Genomic DNA, 25,771 nt, shown 5'->3' on the forward strand with positions numbered 1-25,771 from the left:
AAACAAAAACAAGCAATAGTTGGGTAGGCACAAGTGCAATAACTAAGTCAACTAAGATAAACAGCTTGCCTAGCTACAACCCTAAGATTACATCGTCAATCAGAGACTACAGGGAGGTAGGGAGGGATGGGGAGAGGTGCAACCTGAAGAGGTGAGTCTTCAGTCGTTGTTTGAAGGTGGTCAGGTTCTCAGCTGTTCTGACCTCCACGGGAAGGTCATTCCACCATCATGGAGCCAAAACAGACAGGAAACATGACCGGGAAGCGCAAGTGCGAAGAGGGGGAGGTGCCAGGCGTCCTGAGGTAGTGGAATGGAGGGGTCTGGCTGGCATGTAGGTTTTGAAGATCTTGTGGAGGTATGCTGGGGCTGATCCCTTGACTGCCTGGTATGCTAGGACCAATGTTTTGAATTTGATGCGAGCCATAACAGGCAGCCAGTGGAGGGTAGTGAGCAGGGGGGTGACATGGGAGTGTCTGGGGAGGTTGAAGACCAGACGAGCTGCAGCATTCTGAATGAGTTGCAGGGGTCTGATGGAAGATGCCAGTAGGCCAGCCAGAAGAGAGTTGCAGTAGTCCAGGCGGGATAGTACCATTGCTTGGACCAGGAGCTGAGTTGAGTAGGTGGTGAGAAAGGGGCGGATTCTCCGGATGTTGTACAGGAAGAATCTGCACGCCCGGCTTCCCATTGCGATGTTCTTGGAGAGGGACAGCCTGTTGTCCATCACCACTCCGAGATTCTTGGCACAGGGTGATGACATCACTAAGGTGTCCCCTAGGGAAATGGAAAAATCAAGGAGGGGAGAGCTTAGAGCAGGAATGAAGATTAGCTCTGTCTTACCCGGGTTGAGCTTCAAGTGGTGATTGTCCATCCAGCTCTGGATGTCCCTCAGGCAGGCGGAGATGCGGGCAGGGACCTGTGTGTCTGATGGGGAGAAGGAGAGAAAGAGTTGTGTGTCGTCAGCATAGCAGTGATAAGACAAGCCATGGGCAGAGATTACAGGGCCAAGGGATCTGGTGTGTAAGGAGAAGAGAAGGGGACCAATGACTGAGTCCTGGGGAACTCCCGTGGCAAGGGGGCAGGGCGGCGATACTCTACCAGTCCAGGCAACCTGAAAGGAGCGATCGGAGAGATAGGACTCAATCTAGTCAAGGGCTGTGCCGCAGATCCCTGTTGCTGCCAGGGAGGACAGGAGGATGGAGTGCTCCACAGTGTCGAAAGCAGCTAAGAGATCTAGCAGAATCAGGACAGAGGAGAGGGAGGCTGCTTGTGCAGCATGAAGTGACTCACTGACAGAGAGGAGTGCAGTCTCTGTCGAGTGGCCAGGCCAGAAGCCGGACTGGTGGGAGTCGAGCAGGTTATTCTGAGAGAAGAAAGCAGAGAGTTGGGAAGATGCAGTTTGTTCAAGTGTTTTGGATAGAAAAGGAAGGAGAGTACCGGCTGGTAGTTCTGGATGACGAAGGGGTCTAGTGTGGACTTCTTCAGCAGCGGGGTGATGTGGGCCCTCTTGAAGGATGAGGGGAAACATCCAGAAGACAGGGAGGAGTTCACAAGGGAGGTGACAAATGGGAGGATATTTGATGTGATTGCCTGGAGGAGAGGTGAGGGGATAGGGTCAAGAGCACTGGTGGTAGGGCGGTGGGAGAGCAGGAGCTGGGAAACATCAGAGTCTGTGAGGGGAGAGAATGAGGAGAAAGAGGGGGAGGGCGCAGAGGGGGTGGAGGGGGCAAAGGAGCTGCATATGTGTGTGCAATCTTCTCATCAAAGAATACTGCAAAGTCATCTGCAGTGGGGGTGGAGGCATGCTGAGGAGAGAGGAGAAAATAGAGAACAGTTGACGAGGGTTAGAAATGGAGTTATGAATTTTAGTTTGATAGAAATTTGCCTTAGCGGCAAATTTCTATGCCTTAGCCTGAGAGGAAGTGGAGTGACAGTAAAGGTGGGAGGAGGAGAGGGAGGATGGGGAGCAAGAGGGAGGGAGAAGAAGATGAAGTGGTGATCAGATATGTGCAGAGGGGTAACTGTGAGATTGGAGCTGGAGCATTTCCTCAGGAAGATCTGATCTAGGAGGTTGCCTGCCTTGTGGGTTGGGGAGAGTGTTGCTGGGAGAGGTTGAAGGAGTGGAGTCATGGTAGGAAGGCAGCAGACGGGGAGGCCTCTAGGTGGATGGTGTAATCTCCCAGGAGGATCAGCGGGGTGCTGTCCTCAGGGAAGGAGCTGAGCAGGGTGTCTAGCTCATCCAGGAAACTTCCCAGGGGCCCCGGAGGACGATAAATAACAACAATATAGGTTAGTAGGGTAGGTAATAGAGACAGGGTGATATTCAAAAGTGGATATAGATAGGTCAGAGAGAGGGAGAACAGAGAATTTCCAAGTGGGGGAGATCAACAAACCAGTACCACCACCACGGCCAGATGGCCGGGGGGTGTGGGAGAAGGAGTAGGAGGATGAGAGGGCAGCAGGAGTAGCAGAGTTGTCCGGTGTGATCCAGGTCTGTGTGAGGGCAAGGAACTGAAGGGATAGGAGGGAGGCATAGGCGGAAATGAAGTCAGCCTTGTGCGTAGCAGGCTGGCAGTTCCATAGCCCTCCTGTGACCGTGAAGTTCTCACGGGGTCAGCGGGGGGTAGTAGAAGTTGGAGAGGTTCCGTTGTTGAGGGGGGCCATGTCGATCTTACCAAGGTCATCGAAACTGTCGACCATTCTTGGCTACTATATACAGTATCATCTATTGGCCTATATTCTGTGGCTTGTGCCTGGCAGTGTTGTTCTCTTCAGCTAAAATTATGACAAAATTTTTGTTTTTGTCAACGCCAAGTTTTTTGATGACAATGAAGACAAAAATGCCTTTTTGGACTGAGTTGCACATGTACAGTGCCTTCAGAAAGTATTCAGACCCCCTTCACTTTTTGTTACGTTACAGCCTTATTATAAAATAGATTTAATTAATTTTTATTCTCATCAATCTCCACAGAGTACCCCATAATGACAAAGTGAAAACAGGTTTTTAGAAATTTTTGCAAATTTATTAAAAATAAAAAACTGAAATATTACATTTACATAAGTATTCAGACCCTTTGCTATGACACTCAAAATTGAGCTCAGGTTCATCCTGTTTCCATTGTTGTTCTGTGTACATACATCTGCTGATGCATCTGGACACATCTTCAGTGATGTTCCTGGAATCATCGAGTGTTTTGGGTCTTTCAACATCATACACCCTCCTCCAAGTGACCCAGCCGGGGCTGATCAGACCCCAGCTTGTGTCCAGATGGCAAGCTACTTATGACCCCATGGCTCTCCTCTTTTGAGCCACAGCCATCTTGAAGCCCTCTCTGCTGCATCGGTGGTACTGCGGATGGCTCTCCTCTTCCTCTCTCCCTCGATCCCCAAATTTCTGAAGGCTCTGGCTAAAGAACGGGCTGCGAATCCCCTGCATCCAACCTCCACTGGGAGACAGCTCGCTCTCCACCCAGCCTGCTGACATTTTCTGACCAGTCCCGCGTACTTGGAGAGCTTCCTTCCAGATGGCAGCACTTCTGTTTCGTGTCCTGCTCGTTCCCCTGCTAATTGTATTATTGCTTTCAATTATTTTATTATTGTTTCTGATTGTGTCTCGTTGTTCCCACCCTGTCCTGGTTTGATTGTTGATTGTGCCCTCCTGTGTCTTGTTGGTTTTCAGTCTATTTAAGTCCTTTGTCTCCCTGACTCAGGTGCTGGTTCTTTGTGTTTCTGAATGCATTTCATTTGTGTTTCATGTGTGTTTCTGCCTGCTTGTGTTTTGACCTGCTTGTGTTTCTGACTTTGTTTCTGCCTGCGTTACTTTTTGTGAATATGTCTGTGTGTTCCACCCGCCTGTATCCTGCCTGCCTGTGTTCTGCCCTGCCTGTGTTCTGTTCTGTGTTCTTTTAGTTCTTAAGAATTTTTGAGTTGTTTTGCCCATCGTGGCCTTTTCTGTTCCCTGTTTGTGTTTGCCTTTTTTTGTAGTAGAGTAGTTATTTTCCTTTACCTCTTGAGTTTCATGTGTTTCACTCTGCGCCTGGGTCCAACCCCCTCGAAACCTTGACACACATGACTTACAAGCTCTCAGTTTTACATAAACCAAGACAAACTATCAGTGTAGAAAGAGGTGTTTCAACATTACACAACACAAAAGCAACTGTGTCACAAAACACAGGCAAATACCTTCAGTGTCACTGCCACTGGTGCTAAATCTGACAGTCTTACCAAAGCACAAAATAATTTCCTTCAATAGCAGTCTTGAATTTTTCAATGTTAATCTAAAACTGAAAATACAGACTTTGAAATACAAAATAAAGTTATCTTTCAACGTCAATATTGAATTCTTCACTGTCCTAGTATATGAATTTGAGCTTGTTAGGTCAAAAAATAAAAATAAAAACCCTTCCATTGGGACAGATCTAGAAAAACATACAAGTTCAATGGCATACCTTAACACACAAAATACCCATCTCCCTAACTCAGTAACTTATTTTTGAGAGAGTGGACTCTTGCAGTGGACTCTTACCTCAAAGGTATATCTCAGTTCTTTTGGATAGTTCACATTTAATATATAGAGCAGCCCCATCAAGTTCACTCGGTACATCGGCAAGATTACAAAGAACTTGTTCTTCAAAAACCAGGGCCACACTGTAGATTGCTGGGAGTGGTTCCTTCATATCCTCCACAACTGCAAGGATTCCAATCGTCATACCCTTGATGATGTCATTTTCAGGATCAGTGGCCTTTATGAAAAAAAACAAAAAAAACAAGTACGCTTATGCTTTGGAAGGTGCTTGAAACCCACTGTAGCAAGTCGAGTGCTACCGCTCGTTTGAGAGATGAGAGAGACGCGTTATTTTTTCGGGACGCAACTGCGTCTTGTTTTATTTTTCGGCCGCCACGCGGCTTTCTGTTCGCAATACACAATAACAGATATACAATTCACAATTGCAGAGTTCCGAGAGCCGCCCCGCCCACTCTCTCTCTCTGCAGCCAACGCAAAACCACGCCCACCCTACCACACCCACATACACACTCCCCAAACCCACACATGCACAAACTATGGTTTCATTTGGACTGTCTAGCAAATTATTGTTCAGCACACCTCACACATCTTCATGAATTTACTAGGGTTCTGCCTCATGTACCATGGTAGGCCCTACAGCACCGCTGCCCTCTTCCTTCGATTTGATGCATGCCAAAAAAATTTCACAACAGCTTTTAATGAAAATATTGGGAAATGGTCACATCTGATTGGTGGTGATTATAGAAGGAGCTGTTGAAATCTGGTGAAAGCAATATGGTCATATAGTCTATCGTCAGTTACTTCCAACCAGAGAAATGATGAAGGGAGTGTTAAAGTAATAAGCAAACTTATAACTTGTAAAACAGTTCAGTTATTACTTTCAGTAATGTTGGGACACTGTTTCTTATTCCCATTTAAACTTGAATCTGTATACAAACATTAGGGCTAAATAAGGCTGAAAACTGACCCAAACCATTATAATAGTTCCAAGTTCTTTAACCCATTTAGACCCATTTAGGTGCCCTCTAAAAAATTATTTTAAAACCTAAGGCATTGTTGTAAACAACCTCCTAAAACCTGAGGGTTTTCTGAAAAACTTGACAGAATTGTCAAAGTTCACTAAACCTTTATTTCTCAGCCTCTGTAGCAAATAGAAACATGAAATAAAAACCATTTGAGAGCTTACACCTTTGGATTTAATTGGAAATGATTGCCTTTGCCCTAATGTTCATTAACATTTTTTAAAAAATCAATAAAACTGAAAATGTTGACAAATGTGCTTGATGTTTCCTGCCATATTTTCAATAAAACAAACAAACTGGCAGTGGTAGTGCAATAACTAAATCTCAGTTTGTTCACACTCTTGTAACAGAAACGGTCTCACTGTTGTGTTCACTGTTAACTTCGGGGACACTGCATTTTCTGTCTGTAGTGTCGATATTTGGATGAATCCATTCTTCACCACCAGAGGGCGAAAGCTTTTAAAAAATACTCTGCGCTCACGCTGCATTGATGTAGTATAATCGCCTTCCCAACGTGTATTTATGCGAATCATGATGCATTTCATCGATCACGTGTCTTGAAAATGATGACAGCATCTAAAACACGCTCACGTCGCATCCGGCTCTACAGGTAGAAGCATGCAAACGTCGCACCTGGGCTGCGTCCGAATACTCAAAAAAATGACGTCCTATGTCTTTTCCTAACCACTTTTCCTTGACCTCCATGGAAAACGTCAAGAGGTTAAGGAAAGATGTGAAGGAGAATTCAAAAGGACTTAGGAAAAGACAACCGCGGTGCTAAGAGAATCCGACTGCACTTACACTGTGCTACGTATTTATGCAACGGCGGATGTTATTGACGTGGGTCTGAAGTGGTAAAACTACAATGTTCCGAAGATGGACTACTAAAAGCGCATCTTAGATACTTTGTGCGTTCTTACTGTGTTGTTTCATGCAGGCTATATAAACGTGAAAAATATTACTTCATTACCAAGGGTGGAATTGAAATAAAAAAAGGAATATAGACTACCAGTTGCAAAAGTGAAACGAAATGGTTGTCACATTGAGAATGGTTGCTCACGCTAACCCTCCTGTCCACTCATATTTATCGACATGAATCCCAATCAGTATGATTGTATGAAAATAATTAATCAAATTTAATGCAAGATAGGCATAACATGTTAGGCCTACAAATCTACTACTGTACATATCATCATTCTTAAGTTTCAAACGTGCTGAATTAAAAACATCATCTAGCTAAAAACGTCTCATATCCCTTTTTCTTGAAAGACAGACTTCTGTGTTATGGTTAATATGCTGATTATGATCTGATTATAAGCCTATGCATATAATAGGATGGTCCAGTGTGCCCTATGCTAAAGGAGAAAAGATAGGAAGCACTGAAGCACCTTTCCTTAGTATTTAGAGAATTCGAACAGCTCTTATCATGGCTGCGACTTAGATACTTCCAGGTCAGTTCACTCAGTTAGGAATCTTCCTAAGCAAAAAAGACTATTCGGACGCAGCCCCGGTCTTCGACGGATATACACGCAAATGTTGCATCTGGGGCACGTTCAATCTGAAAACGGTGTGCAGCGTTTTGCTACGGTTTCCGGGTTGAACGACATGATTCCTCGAAACGGTGTGAAACGATGCGCAACAGGCTTTCAGGTGCGTTTTCTCTCGTTTGGTGGGTGTGTCAGAGGTGTTACCCAATCAGCAGCAATGTGTATATAAACCTGCCGTATTAAAAAGGCAGTGCTCACACTGGCCCTCATTTATCAATCTAACGTAGAAACCAGCGCAGATCCGAGCGCAGAAATCATCTCATGACAGGGTTCACGTGTGATTCATGAAACGTTCCTATCTCGCCAATCACAGCGTAGGAATGATCGGGCGTTGATAAATGTGGCAGCTTAAAATAATCGTCATTTAAATATCACGCCCCTATATATTCTTGGTTTAGAGGCCTCGCCCCTAGAGTTTATGACATGGAGAAGCGTAATACGGCCAAGAAGAGAATTTTCCAAGAAATTACGAAAAATTGTTGACCACGTTTCGTTAGGTGCAGTGTCTTTTACTGCTACCAGAGTGAATGCGTAAGTGAATGCGATGATGAGAAAACATTTCGGTTACACTGACCTAAAAAACGTTATTCCAAAAGCAAAGTTAGACATGTTATACATTGTTAGAAAGCTTATACTCTCACCTACTGAATAAATGAATTGTCAATCAAGCCAGACACGGCTAAAAAAGGGTGACAACACTATTTGCTGTCGTACATTGATAATGATAAAATTGTGTTTGGACTAGTGGATAACTGCAGTGGATACTGTAACGTTAGTTAACGTTACTTACCTCAAACAATGTTGTTTCCTCAAAATGCCTTGGTGTCTGCCTCGTGTCTCGGATGCAGCCAGGAATGTTCCAGTACATGTCTGAGCGTGCACACGTACAGTGGGGGGGGGAGGGGCTGACTGACCGGGAGCAACAGCTGCTTTGCTGAAGCAACGGGCGCGAAACACAAGGTTAGCCAGAGATCTTTTACAAATTAGACCGCCACAGTCTAGGTAATTAATGGGAAACGCTGCATGAACACTAGGCCATCAGGCAGACTCGTACAGATCAAAGGAGGCGTATACACTGGTGGGGTAGCCTCGCGAGCCAGTCTCTTTTTTCACTTCGTTCAACAGAGCCTGGCCGATGGCCTGATGTTCTAGGCATAAACGAAGGAGGCAACCTTCCCAACCAATCAGAGTGCAGAGGGGCGGTGCTCCAAATGTGGTGACGATTTTGGCCAGGCGTAGTCGGACACATGCACCGGAAAAAAACATTACTGGAGGCAAACTTTTCCACAGACCCGCATCAGTTCGCCACTATTTGGGGAAAATGGCTAACGTTAATGTCAGAGCACCGACCACACCATCAAAGTTTATCACCGAGATATGCAGAGTCTGCGGTTTGAGGTTCGATAATAAAAGAAACAAACACAATTTATCGGTGATAAATTTATTTATTGAATTCCTTTTTGGTTCAACAATTCCACTTTCTCCTCCATTATTGATGGTAATGGGCAAACAATCAAACCCATTGGTTCTTCTGGCCATTTTTCTGAGTATTTATTTGCTAGCAGACGATAACAGCGTATCCAAACACATGCGCTGAAGGTCCTTCAACGAAGTCACGCCATGTATTTGGCAAGTCTGTGATATAACAGAATTAAAATCTTCGAATAGCTCGATAGCTTTGTCCGTGTTGCTGGTGTGTTTCAGTCGGGACTTGGATTGCAGCACACACGGAACAGAGGGAGTGTCGGGGGGGGAAGGGGGACACTGGCACACTGAGACAGACAGTTCGATTAACCGATAGGGAAGCTGCCGCTGGCTCCTCCCTTTTACCCCAGAAAGTACATGCGTTCGTCCATACTACCAGTGGGGTTCACTCTGGAGGTATTCACAAGGTAATAAAAATCAGGGTGAGTAAGCGACCATCTGACTTTCACTTTTGACACTGGAGGCTCATCTTCTACAATTTCCTGTCTTCTCAAAGACTATGTGCTGCACATTGCTGTATCTATGAAGGCCAAATCAGGGTTCCTTTTCTTCATCTCTTGGGCTATTTGCTCTCTTTTTTTCTAGGCTACTGGAATCTTTTCCATCAGGGAGCTGAGCTGGAAGAAAGTTTGTTTCAGACCGTCTAGATTTCTTCACTTTGTTTCGTTTTCCGCTCGTCTCCCCAGGGCCTCTCTTCTCTGAATTCACTTTCAGTTCTTGAACACCTGCATCTCTCAGTTTTTGTCTATAATTTCCCATCTTAAACTTCAAACTTAGTTTCCACCCATACCACCCAAATGTGGAGCCTGGTTCTTTTAGACAGGGGTGTTTTTCAATTAGGGCAATGGCTACACTTTCAAATTCATCATTTACTGGGTAGGCCTTGTAAGAATATATTGCTTCAACAATTTTGTCCAGGATTTCACTCTTCATGTCTCTGGAAATGGTCAGAAGAGTGCCATTTTTTCTATAGGCCTCATTCCCTTGCCTAAGCCTCAGTTCAACATCACATGTGAAGGTTGGAATGGTAAAGGGAGTTGGCCATACCTGTGAACGACCTGGAGGTGACTATGAATGGTTGCTTACCGAAGACAACACTGATGGAGATGACTGTACAGATATGGCTGCAGTGTCCAAACTGGAGTCTGAAAATGTATCCGTAAAAGGGCTGAAAAGGACCTTCAATGTCACCTTCTCCTTCGGCAGATCAACTACACATGTAAGGTTGTAAAAAATCATGAAAGTCTTAATCTTCATACTGAAGATCAAAAGATTATTGTAGCTGCAGCTTGCTTTTCAGCATAAGTTTAAGGCCATCAACTGTATCTGGAACAGTTTCAAGTTTAATTTTACGAACGTCCTGTTATGAGATGATCACACAAAACAGCATCTTGCTTGAATACTGAAACTTCCTGAGCTTCTCCAGAGTTAGGGATTAAATGAGTAATAATAATCACTCATAGAATAATCATAATTTGAAAATGTTAAAAACCTAGACAAAATATGAATTAAAATTGAACATATTAGCAGTTTCTAGGGATGGCCAAAAATTCATCAAAATACCCAAATACATTTATCAGAAATACTGTCCATCCCTGATAATACTATGTAAGGCCATGAGGGAAGCTGTAGTGGAAGGCCGGTATTTTTCATTCCACCCCCTTCCAATTGCCAGCTCCACCCCCTTGTTAATCCCACCTGAAAACCATTCTACCTAATCAAGCTCAGTATAAGTAGGTGCCCATACAGCTGTGAAGGTGTGGAAGTTTGGAGTTTTCTTTGTGGAAAGACTGTGTAAGTGTTACAGATATTGGTGTTGGAACCTGTGAATGACCTGTTTTCTGTCTGAGTGCTCGATTACCTTTTGACCCATTTTCTGTGAGGAACTGAACGTGTACCGAACTGTTCTTGTTTTTGACCATTCTTTTGTCTACAATTTGTCTTGTCGATAAGCAGCTTAGCTGCCCGACTTTAGACAGGGCCCAAAAGACCTGTACAATTAGGCTCACTTGGAGCTAGCGTTTTGTTTGTATTATTTTGCTTGTTTTCCCTGTTTTCAAAATAAAAGTCCCGGTTACGTTGACCGAGACAACCATATCCGTTCTTGTGTTTGTGTTAAATAATCCCGTCACCCCTCCCCGGTGGCGCCTCCTATCGTTTGGTTACATACTACTAATAATGAAAGCACATGCCCAGTACAACAGTGAAGGAGGAAGGTTTTTGGTGTTACAGTTAGTTTGCCTGCTCTTTTACATGGGTACAGGGAGTGACATCCATTTAGCTCATGTGGTTCCTCAACATTTAGTTCGGAAGAGTGTTTTTTTTTGTCAGTTCATAACTCCGCAAGTGCTCTACGTACCACGCTGTGAAGGGTTCAACAATGAATGACACTCTATTGGACACAATTATCATTTTAACTAGCTTGCCAAAATCAGGCAGTCCACTGGTGTATCCCACAGACAGAAACATTCCCTCTGAATACTTGATGCCGCAGAGGCATACTTGGGTTGCAAGAGATACAGTGGTAATGTTAGTATATTTCAGCTCTATACCCTGCTTCAATGAGTGCTCTAGTGTATCAGAAACGACAGCAACATGACCTACTTCCAACACTTGGCAGGTCTAGATAGTAAGCTAATGAAAGTTGGTGCTTTGTGGCCAGAGTGAGCAAGAGATTTCTGTAATTGTTTGTGTCATGCACCACCCTCTTAAAAAAGCTATGGTTAGCTTCAAATCGAATTGTTCAAAAATTTGATCAGAGGTTCAAATCTATGAATTAATTTAGGGTAGTGCTCCAAAAAGTGATGCTTGGGCTGCAGGCTGAAGTCTGGAAACGCTTTTAGAAAGTACCGGTGATCTTAGATTTTAGACCCCAAATAGCACAATGTCTCATTTGAAAAATGTCCACCAGCCAGACAATTTCTTTTAGGTCAAATAAAATTTCCCAGGTTTAGTCATTTTCTGGTATTTTGTCACCAATCATCAATGGCAGTAGTCTCAATGAAGTCAAATTTTCATGTCCATTTCCACCAATAGAACATTTTAATACAAATATTTTTGCAATTTGTTGTAGTCTGTTTATTTTGTCAGAAAATTTGAAAGGAAAGGACTGGATAGTGTAATTGAGGTCATCTAATGTAAAATAATGTTTGCAAATCAGAGAATTTAGACATAGACTTAATTCTTTTGGTACAATTCCTTCTAGAAGGTCATGCAGAAAATCTGGGGAAAATGGTTCAGGAATGCCATCATAGCCATAATTTTTTTACATCATTGCTATTACACAGGCAGGCCAGATAGATTGACTGTAAAGATGACCTATACTGTATTGGTAAATTTGAAATTACCCAATAAACTGCACAGACCTTATGCTTCTTTTGTGACGTTCCTAATGGATTACACACTTCTAAATCATCTATGTACAGTCCCAGAGCTATGTTCAAACCTTCTGAAGAGAGCAACTAGTTCTCTTTGCAGTATAGCCCATCTCTGTATGTTTTAAACTGAATCAACCGTCCCAACAGCTTCCAAATCTTCTGTCTGCAAGATTTTATCCAGAACATCATTACAATTTAACAGCTCTGACAAGATTTTTTAAATAGGAATATAAACAAACTTACTTTTGGAAGATGCATCTAAAATGTTTTTCGATGGGCTCAATCACCTTGAAATTGTTTTTGTAAAAAGTGGTTCTTCTGTACTTAGAGTCAAATGGACCATTTTTGACAAGGAGCCGAGTGGATTTGTTTTTTTAACTATCTCTGTTATGGCAGTAGTGACTGAGTTGCTTATTATACAGTTGTGCTTAATCAATATGCTTTCAATTAATTTTGATGTAAGCTCTTCAACAATTGAGCCAATACTGCAAAGTTAATTCACAATTTCCTGAGTTGTTGCCTTGGAGACATGTAGAACTGTTTGCATCCCAAAAAACAGTGATGTTTTTTGTACTTAGTTTATGTTTAAGTAAATCATTCAGGTCTTCATCATATTCCACATCACAATCTGATGTTGCAAAGTCCAGCTGATCCAAATTCGCCTCAAAATCTGTACTTTCAAAATCTGAAACACTTGAAGGGCAAGTTTTATATATGTCCCCACAAAAACTGTCTATGGTACACAGGGCTTCTACTCTTATGGGCACGGAAAGTACTATATACACTAGACTGAAAACTGCAGTCTTTAAAAGGACAGTTCACAGTCTCCTTATTTCTAAAATGAGTCTTTAAATGAGTGAAATACTGTGTAACACTACAGGTCTGAGAGAAATTGCAAAGGTCACACTTAAGCTTTGAAGTCGCGGTACAGACCTGAACAAGACTGTCTAAGGTCTCTTGGTTAGGTGTTTTTTCAGAGCTAGTTCAGTCCTAAATGAGCACACACAGTCTTCAAAGATGCAGAGTAGGGGACAGTTCCTTGCGTGATGACAGTGTTTCAGTTTGTAGTGAATTATTAGAGTGCGTTGGTTGGGTGAGGAGAAATTGCAGTACTTACAATGCCACCTCATGGGTCAGGGGCTGGGAACATTCCTGAAAATGCAAGATATCACACTCAAACTTAAAAACCCACAAATATGATATAAATTTTAAAAACAAAATCAAATACATATACTGAATATCTTACCTTTAAATCCCACAATTTCACCACCAGTAATATTAGTGCAGCCACCACTACCAGTGAGGGTCCCCAGCATCCAGTCACCAAGACGTGGGTCAATTCTATGCAGTCCTGTAGTTTGATACATTGAAAGACAATTAAAAAGTATATGAACAAACCAAGTGAGCAAAACAGAGACATTATAAGAGGAGACAAATCACTTAAAGAATCCTGAATAGAAATCTATGGAAAAATCTGGAACGCCAAAATGGTATCGTATGGTGAGACTGCCCAAATAAATTAATCGTATGGTAACACTGTTATATTTTTAAGGTTAAGTGGATGATTTAATTAACCTGTCACACGCCGTGACCCCAAGGGATCCTCCCAAATAGATTTCCCCTCGCCCGATTTTTCGGTACTTAGTTGCTCCAGCGATTTTTTACATAAATGCAACTACTCTGTCAGAAAAAAATCCCTTTAAATGTATCCTATTTTTATAGGCAGAACTTTAATGATTGGTTGCTGGCTTATAAACATAATTTTTCACCCCATTGATTTTTTTGCATGGAATAATAAAGATATCGATTACAAAAATGAAATTCTCTTTTATCACTCATGGTTTGACAATGAAATATTAACAGATGGCCAACTACCAAATGAGAAGGATTATCTTTTATCCTATAAATAATTTATTGATAAATTCAAGATACTGATACAACAAAAGATTATGCCAGTGTTTTTGATGCAATTTCTGCAGACATTGTAATTCTTTTACGAAAGTCTGATGTTGTTAATCAAAGTATTATTACGGATGAATGTGTCAAGAATATTTTTGTTGGAAGTATACATATTTCGTAAGAAAAATGGATATGTCAGGAATATACTCAGTTGTATTACTGTTCCATCCTCAAAATCCTTTTGGTGTTCTACGTTCAGCAATACACAATGGAGGAAATTATGGGAAGTGTGTGATACATACTGTATTAATAACAAACTTAATTTAAAATATTTAAAATATTTAAAATAATACATGGTGTTGGAAAGATTCAAATTATATTTAGACTCATTGTTATTTTTGTGGTCTCATCTTTTCTTTCACTGCATATACACTAGGATTTAAACAGTAAAATTGATTGCAACTTAAATAGGAAAATTGATTTCAACTTGGAAATAAATAAATTGATTGCAACTTGGAAATAAGTTTGACATTATTGGATAGGTTGCCTTGTGTGATAGTTTTGTTATTTTAGGAAGATTTTGCCATTGTTAACCATTTCTTTTCACAAAAAGAAATGGTTTTCAACTAAGCCAAATTTCCAACATTTTTTCCATGAACTTAAACTATAAAGACCCACCCTGCACATTAGCTAAACAAAAAAGCAATAAGGGTTTCTAATTTATTTAATGATACGATTTTGGAATAAGCCATTTGGCAATGTACATATTTTCTTTCTTTTCTATATATGTGATGTGTCATTATTTTGGGTATCTATCTGATTTTGATACAAGTGATCATATCTTTTGTATGTAAATAAAAATCATTAGGCAGACAATGCCCTTCCATATGCTGGCTGCTAAAGTGCAGAAGGGTCTTAATATCACCAATGATACTTTAGAGCAAGCACAGTTAAAGAGATTCAGGCTCATTTTTTTACTAGCAGGAAGATAGGGGAGGAGGTTTATTTAAAGATGTATGGGAGGCAGTTGGGGAGAGTTGATGTCATCAGGTTCTTGGGGGTCTGGTTTGATGCCAGACTCTCATGGGCCAACCCCATTAGTAGTAGTAGTCACTAAATGTAAGAAAACCCTGAATGTTGTGAGGTGTCTATCTGGGTTGGCTAATAGAATGGCACTTAACACAATTTAAATTACCTTGATATGGTCAGTGCTAGACTATGCGAGTGTGTTGTTTGACTTTGCCTTGAAATCCCAGCTGGGTAGGCCCGATGTGTCAGGACTCGTGGGGGGTTCGGACCCAAAAGCAGAGGGAAAAAACTCAAAACTCCAAAATGGGAGGAGAACAAAAGACTTTACTCAACAAAAGGGCAAACACAAATGGGGAACAGAAAAGGCCACGATGGGCAAAAACACAAACTCCAAAAATATCTAATAAAACAGAAAACAAGAGGAACTCAAAAACACAGGCAGGGCAGAACACAGGCAGGCAGAGTACAAGGGCAGGTACATATGGTCAGAAACAAACACAAGTAGGAAACAAACACAAGGAACCAGCACCCGAGTCAAGCGGACAAATAACTTAAATAGACAGGGGGTAACAAGACACAGGTGAACTCAAAAAACAATCAAACCAGAAAAGGAGGGGATAACAAGACACAGGTGGGAACAATGATAGAATAACGAGACAATAATGGAAAACAATAATACAATTAACGGGGGAGCAGGACACAAAACAGAAGTGCCGCCATCTGGCGGCCCAACAAGGGAAACACAGACAGGAAAACACAGAACCATGACACGATGGGGTTCAGGCACAGGCGGTGAGCCTTTGTTGCGGGGCATATTGGACTTCTCTGATTCCAGAATTACAAGTGTAGTTGGGGGAAATGCATCTGTGGCTTAGAACAGGGCTATTCAACTTCAACAGCAAGTGGGCCTAATAGGAAAATCACTGGGGGTTCACGGGCCACACAGAATACTTTGTCAATTAATGGCTACAAATAACTCCTACAGTATAATGTTAATAGATATATTACTACATGGAATAAACTAGTCACGTGCATCCTTTTTCTTTCACTTTAATGATATCATTATAATCAATTCCAGACAGCCCCCAGTCCATACAAAAAATAGGAAAGCTATGCTAGGCTGGCAAAGAAAATAAATACTTATCAGTCCATTTGCTCTGGAATTGGCGATTTTCACAATCAAGTCTCTTTGGCTTCGATAGAGACATTTTGAAGCTTGTTGTTAGCTTAGTAAGGCTGTCAAAAGTGCCATGAAATTGAGTTTGAAATGAGCTTTTGTAATTATTATCGTTAGAATATATTCGAATATCATTTGCCTATAATTCACAAAAAATAAGCTGCTTATTGTCGGGCGCAATCAATATGCACGTGACGCTCCCTCTAAACTGGCCTGCGCGTTATTTTCCACAAGCGGGCAGTAGAATAGAGGACATCGGTGAACTTTAATACTAGGTTACTACATCTGGGGCCTCATTTATAAAACGTATTTTAGATCATCTGTGTGGCGCGTAGTAGTCAAAGTAGTGATTTATAATAAAATTTCAACATGAATCGATTTGACCGTGGAAACGGTTGTGGCCCTACGTCAGGTCTTCACTTGACGTATGCACGCAATTTCATTTTATAAATGAGCCCCCTACAGTTCTATAGCCTAATGTGCAAATGAATAAAGCACTTTCTCGTGGATGTAATGTGCCACAACTCGGCATTTATTAATCACAATAATAGGGAAATGACTGTTCATAGGAAATCCTGTTTATTTCTTAACACAAAAACTATTCAAACGGCTAATACCTGTAGCCTAAAATAACATAAATTACTTACTCTGTTTAATTTAACTTATTTCATCATCCAATTTTATCAAAATCTTCAGAACAGAAAGGAAACATAGCCTGCCATGGGAACATTATTTAGCCTAAATTGTTAGCTGACCAGTAATGTTAGCACAGGAAATGAACCTTGCGTGCATGAACATAATTTGCCGCATGAAATTAAAGCCTGGATATATATATTAATTATAAAACTAATATTCAAATGCTTAAATTTAGGTTCGAACTTTAAAAAAAAAAGAAGAAGATTTTCGAATAATTTTCGAACTTCCAATATTTTTTGACAGCCCTATCTTAGCTAAAGTGAGTTTCTCTGTGGCCGGCCAGCCCAGAATGCAACGTGAGGCTTGACTGAGCGAATGGCAGTGGCGGAGCGGGCGTAATCCTGCAGCAGCCAATCACAGCACATAGGTTCTTTAAAAAGGAGAAGGGTCTGTTGTCAGAGCCGGTCCTGACCTCCCTGGGGCCCTAAGCAAAATTCTGCTAAGGGGCCCTCCTACCTGACCCGTGAGCCATGTAAACCATTTTCCATTGTCACACAGTCCCATCTGACACCCCAGTGCTCCCACTACAGTCCTCCCTCCGTTAAAACAGTTTGCTCTATCTGTCAGTCTAAGAATAAGAATATTTAATCAGTAGTCAATGTCAATCCATTGCTTTCCATCTTGCATTAGTACAGAGTTGTAACTGAACCTTGACTGAGAGACTAGATAATCATTGTCTTGTTTTAAAATTATGTGCGCCTATGAGGAGTGCTATCACGCCCATATATTGTCTGGACTGAACCCCACAGAGGTTGCTGCTGGAAAGCGCGAGTTTAATTTCGTGCATGCGCATATGAACGCATGTTCACGCGCGATGCGGTTATCTTTTCTGAGCTGCAGTTTATAAACACAGTTTCCCGTTGGCGTTTATCAGACGTAATAATTAAGCATTATAAAACGGGTAGCTCAATTCAAGCAATCTGATTGGTTCATAGCCGTGGTATATTAACCATACCACGTATGACGTCTAATTCCTTTGCACAATTCAGTATCACTCTGCGTCTGAAGAAAAAAAACGTTTTAAAAAATCTAAATCTAAATTGGAGTGTGTCTATTACTTTCATAATTCCATACTTGGTGACCGTTTTTATAAAAGCAACAGCTCACTTCAAGCCGTAATTAATTAATTATAAAGGGACACCTTTTGTTACCCTCCCCTTTTCAATGTCCAATTTCGCGATTGATGGCAATGTTGAATCCAAGCGGCCAAAACCAGACTTCGTTTTTGAAGCTCATTTCCTGGTGTTGTAGTTCCTGGTTGCTCACTAGCGCCACTACGGATGGCTCCAGTATAGGTGTTTTCATATCCGGTTTCCATGTAAGTCTACGGTACAAATGCGATCAAAATACAAAGTCAATAATTTTTTCTCACAAGAACAAATAGTCATAATAGGTGTATTTTATTGGTTTTATTACTGTCCATGGGTCGATTTCATGATTTATTGCGTCATTTGGGCACAGTGCCAATATTTGTTCTGGACCAATGAGGTACAGCTTTCGTCACTTCCGGAATCCTGCAAGGACTAAGCTACAGTAGGGGCTACAGTCTATGGTCACGGGTGGGCGGTGGCGCTTCTTGGCCTTGCGATTGCGGCTCGGGCTACGGTCCGCCTGTGCTAAGTCTGAAAATGCAGGCATCCCATTTCGTGGTGATTTCATTATGGCGCGTGCTATTTACAGCTGCACTAGACGACCATAAAATAATCCTCCTCTTAAGTGTTTCGGCAGCCGAGTCATTTTTACTATTTCCTTTAGCCTACTTAACCAAATAATTACTTGGCAGAAAGCGTAATCAGCTTGCTATATTTGGTAGTCCAGTAGTAGCCTGTGCTAAAACAGTTCGCAACTTCGGCTACCAAGCCATTTGACTAGCTAGCTAACCTTAACCGGCAAACATTCAATCTGTCAAACGTGTTTGGCGGCTTGTCAGTCGTGTACATTCCGTAAATGTATACCTGGGCCATGCTTCATGCATGTGACAAAGCTACTATAATCCCGATTTTGGGATAAACACTTTTTCAGTTTCACGAAGCGAATTAAGAGTCTCAAGGTTAATTTGCTGAATATACAACACACGATGAAATCACACACACACACAGAATTTAACGAAATTAACCATCTTGGCATTTAGAAAGGAACATGTTTTTAGCATTTAAGAGACCGACAAGCTAGGCATTTAAGACAGTGGTTCTCAGAATCGGTTCTGGGGGCTCCTTGCGTATATTGGCTTTTCGGCGATGGAGTAGCTAGTAGTAGCAGGCTCATTAACTGACTGGCGAAAACCTACGACGATAACTTGCTCGGTTAACAGCAGATCTACCAGACAGTTATACGAAAATTAGCCTAGTCAAATCACCAGTAGCCTACACATCTCCGATTGATTGACCATCAGTGTAGTCAATGTTCTTCCCCTGTGGTTCATATTGCTAATACGTGAGCTAACCACGGATAGCCTACCTAGCTCACTGGCAAGCTGATATGCTAGTTAAGCATATTCGTTTTGCTGAGAAACATGAATTGAAGATAACGGAACATAGCCTAATTGTATTTTTAATGTCATACATATAACGTGATTACATGACAGTACAGTCACGGATGGAAATTAAACTCCGTAAACATCTGATAATATATTTTAAAACAGTCCGGTGCGGAAAAGCCCCTCAACCTGAACGAGGCTAGCTGACTGTCTGCCGTTATGTTTTAAAATATATTATCAGATGTTTACGGAGTTTAATTTCCATCCGTGACTGTACTGTCATGTAATCACGTTATATGTATGACATTAAAAATACAATTAGGCTATGTTCCGTTATCTTCAATTCATGTTTCTCAGCAAAACGAATATGCTTAACTAGCATATCAGCTTGCCAGTGAGCTAGGTAGGCTATCCGTGGTTAGCTCACGTATTAGCAATATGAACCACAGGGGAAGAACATTGACTACACTGATGGTCAATCAATCGGAGATGTGTAGGCTACTGGTGATATGACTAGGCTAATTTTCGTATAACTGTCTGGTAGATCTGCTGTTAACCGAGCAAGTTATCGTCGTAGGTTTTCGCCAGTCAGTTAATGAGCCAGTAACTGCTACTACTAGCTACTCCATCGCCGTTTGTGGTGTTCACTTGCTGGGTGACGCTAGCTGACCGATCGTTCGCAAATCACTTTCTACCGAATAAAAATTAACACTGTCAGCGGTTATTAACAAATCTACCAAGTATTTTAATAACTGATCTGCAGGCGTGTAAATATGACAACGCACTTTGTACAGCAAGTTTTCCACCTGGTGCATGAAGACAAAAACAATGTAGCCTACGTTGAATTTCTAATTATTATTAGGCTATCGTTTTTTTCTTGTAAATCATCAAAACCAATGGAGAAAAGCCAATATACGCAAGGAGCCCCCAGAACCGATTCTGAGAACCACTGTCTTAAATGCCTAGCTTGTCGGTCTCTTAAATGCTAAAAACATATTCCTTTCTAAATGCCAAGATGGTTAATTTCGTTGTGTGTGATTTCAGCAAATGAACCTTGAGACTCTTAATTCGGTTCGTGAAACTGAAAAAGTGTTTATCCCAAAATCGGGATTATAGTAGCTTTGTCACATGCTTGAAGCATGGCCCAGGTAGACATTTACGGAATGTACACGACTGACAAGCCGCCAAACACGTTTGACAGATTGAATGTTTGCCGGTTAAGGTTAGCTAGCTAGTCAAACGGCTTGGTAGCCGAAGTTGCGAACTGTTTTAGCACAGGCTACTGCTGGTTTACCAAATATAGCAGGCTGATTACGCTTTCTGCCGAGTAATTATTTGGTTAAGTAGGCTAAAGGAAATAGTAAAAATGACTCGGCTACCGAAAAACTTAAGAGGAGGATTATTTTATGGTCGTCTAGTGCAGCTGTAAATAGCACACGCCATAATGAAATCACCACGAAATGGGATGCCTGCATTTTCAGACTTAGCACAGGCGGACCGTAGCCGGAGCCGCAATGGCAAGGCCAAGAAGCGCCACCGCCCACCCCAGTGACCATAGACTGTGGCCCCTACATAGTCCTCAGAAGTAATCCGGAAGTGACGCAAGCTGTACCTCATTGGTCCAGAACAAATATTGGCCCTGTGCCCAAATGATGCAATAAATCATAAAATAGACCCATGGACAGTCATAAGACGAATAAAATACACCTATGACTATTTGTTCTTGTGAGAAAAAATTAGTGGCTTTGTATTTTTATTGCATTTGTACCGTAGACTTACATGGAAACCGGATATGAAAACACCTATACTGGAGCCATCCGTAGTGGCGCTAGTGAGCAACCAGGAACTACAACACCAGGAAATGAGCTTCAAAAACGAAGTCTGGTTTTGGCCGCTTGGTTTTAGAGACCCACGGAGAGTCAATGGGTGACGTCACAGTAGCTTTGTCCATATTTTTTACAGTCTCTGGTTGAATCACGGTTGTAGGCCAGTTACTGGCTTCATTTAGGAATGCCAACCATACCGCAAAATACACAATCTTTATTTTGACAGTAGAATAGGCGTTCCGTATTTAAGTCATGGCTGCGGGACGCATTTTCATCCGTATCTTTGTAAACGATTGCATTAAATATTAACCGCTACTTTGAATACAATTAATAGTTAGCTAGCTAGCTACCTAGCCGGGATAACAATCATGCCGTGAGACCATTCTGACCTAAAACCCAGAATTTTAATATAGGCTAGGTGACAACGCTGACAAGTGACGGTGAACCTAAGATAGCTGGCATTCAAACCCGGTTTCAGAGGGTCTTGGAGAAACGATATGTCTACACTGCGAGACCGCAACATTTTAAAAAGCAAGACGGGGAGATTCATTTGATTGAGTTATGGTTTCATGCAGTTTTCCTAAATAATGTAATGCAAAAAATTACAAAAAGCTAATTGTATGGTATGAAACGAGAAGGAACTATTTTTCTCGACGGAATTGTTGTTTTCATAGAATTCATGCAGTTTTTCCATAACAACGGTCCAAATAAACTACCATCGAGAGTTTTGCTTAACAACGGTAAAATAATACGGGACAGCCCGTCGTGGTTTATTCCTTACGTATTTCACTCTCACTATTGTCAGGCACAAAGTCACAGAACACAGCCCTGGAAGTGGCTAGCAAGCAAGCAAGACACAGACAGACCAGATGCACTGCCCAGCTATAGGTTAGCAAGACAGACAGAGAGAGATGCACTGCAAGCTAGCATCAACTTAACGTTACTGTTATTTGCTGACATCAAACTTGGAGAGGAGAGAACGCAAGTTTACCTGATTACTGTTCCTGCAATTCACTCTCATGGTGTGTTTTTTCTTTTCTTTCTCTTTTAGTGACCAGAAGGATAGTTTCGCGTCATCCTCTCATCTAAGTTGTAAACATTGATACCCGCTTTGACACGAGGGGGAGGTGGGGCCCTTGCGTAATTTGCGGGGCCCTACGCAACTTGCGTAGTGAGCGTATAGGGCCGCCCTATAGAGTCGTTGGGGGGTGCATATACCCCTGGTTAGGAATTAGTGCTTTTAATCCAATAATACATAAGTACTGCATATGCATGTCAATAGACTGTTTTCATTTTTCCTGGTAATGCTATTACCCCTGGAACAATGGATTAATGTTCTATCTGACCCTGGTTACCTCTATACAACCGTGTCATAGACATAGACCACCCTACCAATTTCTGACTATTTTTTTTTGTACGGTCAAGTCTGTATAGTCTCTGTCCAATGCTTGTCTTGTGTTCCCTATACTGTATGTAATGTACAATGATTGAAGAATAAACTGTTAAACTTGTATTGGCATGCCACTGCTTTGTATCAAAGGAAGTTCCTCGTACATTGTTATAAAGTGTTTTGATTTTGATTATTCTCACTTCAATTCCAGAGCTTGCATGAGCAGTTAAAAACAGGCAGTAAGAAGTCCAGCAGGATGTACCTGTGGGAGAATCCTGCGGCATCCCTGAATCTCAAACAGAGTTTGAAGCCAACTATGCTTCATTTTGATGAGGACCAGGTAAATTAATCTGACATTTGGTTTAATCTGTTCTTAACTAGAGTTTAACTATTGTCTATAATATTATCTAAATGTAAAGCACTTGTAACCGAGCCTTTGAAAAGTGCAATACAAAATAAGGTATGTCAAATTGTTTAAGTATGTAAATTTGTTAAATCTTTAGACCGTCAAGCTCATGAAGCAGATTGCATCTGCTACCGGTGTGCAAGAACGAATTGATGGGGGTGAATTTAATATGATGGACTACCTCTTTGATGTCCTACTACTAGAGATGTGAATGCAGTTATTGCTGACAGGTATTGGTTTCTTGATAAACAATGTGTGATGTGTGAAGGGGACTAATGACTTGTTTTCTGTTTTGAAGGTCATCATCAGAATTTTGGCGAAGTGTGATCGCTTCAGCTGCTATCAGGCAGAATGTGCTATTGCCAGTGGAATTAAATTCACAAATAAAGGCTGAAGACGTGATTGTTTTTATTGTATTTATTTTGTTTAATTATTTTTGTTTGATTAAATAATGATCAATAAGAAATGGTTTTTGCCTCATTTTATTAAGCATATTCAAATTTGACATCTCAATGCTGCATAATTTGAGGAATTATGATTCTTTGGTGTACAACTACATCTGGGATTGTGGTCAAGCGTTCTGCTTTTCGACTACAAGAAGGCGTATATTCAATTAGCGTTGGTGCGTCTAATCCAGGAGTGAGGTTTACACTCGAGAGACTTCGGTAAGATTAAATCAAAAATATTCTCATTAGACATGAATGATTACATTCTCATTAACTGATTAATCATTAGAAGTTATCAGTTGTATTCCATGAGGAGGAATACAACTGATAACTTCTAAATAAAGGAGGTCAGGTGACTTGAATTTGTGGTGTGCAGGTTACGCAATTTCCGTATCCTTACACTTTTTTCATTGGGTCCTTCACACGGAGGTCACATGCTCACTGTCCTCTCCATGGAGATCGATGGTGGAGATGCTCGTGGTAGATTTGGGGTGTGGAGGTTACGCAATTTCCGGTCCTTCTGCTTTCTCATTGGGTCCTCTACATGGAGACCACGTGCTTCCGGTTCTCTCCGTGGAGATTCTCCTGGTGGAGATTCCCCAGCTTGCGGCAGGCAGGTTCTCTTGTTATGAAGACGTAGGGTATGCATTGACGTCACTTTCCCACCGGAATACGCCCCCTCAGTCGGGACTGAGTGGCAAAACATGCTGGGACATGGCTGCCTTTAGTAGAGGAAACTGCAAAACCGGGAGTAAAACAAACAATTATCTGCTTAAATTGAAGGCAGTTGGACTCAACAGTGATCCTTACACCTTACCAAAGAACCAGTGATCCATGAACATTCAACAAGAAATCGGAGCTATCTTTTTACAGACTGCCGAAAGCTAAAGAAAAGAGAAGCAAATGCATCGCTGCAATTCGCAGAAACAACTCGAATCCAGGCACCGAAATGTGGATTTGCGGTTATTTTGTGTCAGGTATATTGGATTTAAATCATATCTTAATAATTTATATGCTTGGCTAGCTAACACTATCTAACCATCCCCCCTTTGTTTGTAGAACGCAAGGCTCATCATCATGGATGTTTTTTAAATAAATGCTGACAAAAACTTTACAGTTACACAGAATATAAATGAAAGATGCTAAATATTTAATTGATGAGTAGTCAATACAGTACATAACTTAAGGTATGATTTTACCCAAAAATCCAACACAAAATGACAACCACAAATCCACGTTTCGGTGCCTGGATTCCAGTTGTTTCTGCGAATTGCAGCAATCCATTTGCTTCTCTTTTCTTTAGCTTTCGGCAGTCTGTAAAAAGATGGCTCCGATTGCTTGTTGAATCTATTTGTATAGTCAATCGCACAACAGCTCTTTCCCATTTTAGATGTTTTTTTTTTTGTGTTTTCGCGGCATTCAAGCTGAACGCTAACGCTGCCACTCAGTAGTCTTTCTGCCACTCAGTGGGTGTAACCGCAATGACTTCCACTTACTGTGACGTCATGTGTATACCCTCTGTACCATATTGGTTCAGATCATACAGTCTATGGTTCAGATATCTCAAAGTAGCTCAGAGATATGTACCTTAGTTTTATTTATCATATCACACACATGCCAGCCTGATTTGCAGGCAGCTTCTTGCGGGCCATAGAAAAATTCCCCCGGGCCACTAGTTGAATAGGCCTGATGGAGGCAGTTAGCTATGGCTTACTGGGTTAATCTGCAAGGGCACGGGAAATCTCATCCTGGAAAAAGAATTTTGGTGTGGTGCAGTGGTGGGGGCCAACATGCAAGTTACAAGCGCGTAGGTGATTCCCAAGCAAGGGAAATGCGGCTGGCTGGAAGAGTGTATAGCCCTACAGTCATACTGCTGGTTGTTCCCCCATGGTTATTGGATGAAACTGAGGTGGACATGCAGCTCATGGATAAATGGACTGCATTTATAGGGTGCATTTATAGGGTGAATGAGGGCCGAGAGAGAGGTCCCCTAGTGGATGAGGTGATGTCATGCGTTAAGGCTGAATATAACACATTCCAGGATGGGTTTAGAGCATACGGGACTGAATGGGACATTGAAAATTATGGGTAAACATCTGACAGGGCTGTGTGATTATTGCCAGTTGTGGGAGTCAGTGTCCCATGGAGAGGCTATGTAAGGCCCTGAAGGAACATGGCATTCAGTGTTTAAAACTTGGAGCACTATTGAAGATGCTATTGGGAAATGTGGTGTACTGACATCTGTTTCACTTCCTTAAGGAAACAGGACTAGTCGGAGGGTGTAGAATTAGTTGTTTATGTTATAGTGCAGTAGCTTTTCTGTCGAGACACTGATTGTTGCTTTAGTTGAGTTTGGGTATATTTGTTCTATTTGTTTATTATTTCTTTGAGTAGAATGTGGTGTTAATTCGTTTATTCGTTATTATTATTATTATTATTATTATTTATTTTTTGGCAGGGAATGTAGTCACAG

At 41.5% G+C, this 25,771-nt stretch overlaps 2 long non-coding RNA genes across 2 annotated transcripts in view; both read left to right on the forward strand.

Annotated features, from left to right (window-relative positions):
- The window catches only part of LOC135259558 (uncharacterized), a 355,375-nt gene that overhangs the window by 19,043 nt on the left and 310,561 nt on the right, over positions 1 to 25,771 (forward strand). The gene's annotated exons all lie outside the window — the stretch shown is intronic.
- Positions 22,341 to 23,253, forward strand: LOC135259554 (uncharacterized). The gene is made up of 2 exons (XR_010331317.1): positions 22,341 to 22,786; positions 23,151 to 23,253. It is a non-coding gene; the product is annotated as an uncharacterized LOC135259554 (long non-coding RNA).

This window comes from Anguilla rostrata, chromosome 7 (assembly GCF_018555375.3).
Source record: "Anguilla rostrata isolate EN2019 chromosome 7, ASM1855537v3, whole genome shotgun sequence".
Lineage (NCBI taxonomy): Eukaryota > Metazoa > Chordata > Actinopteri > Anguilliformes > Anguillidae > Anguilla > Anguilla rostrata.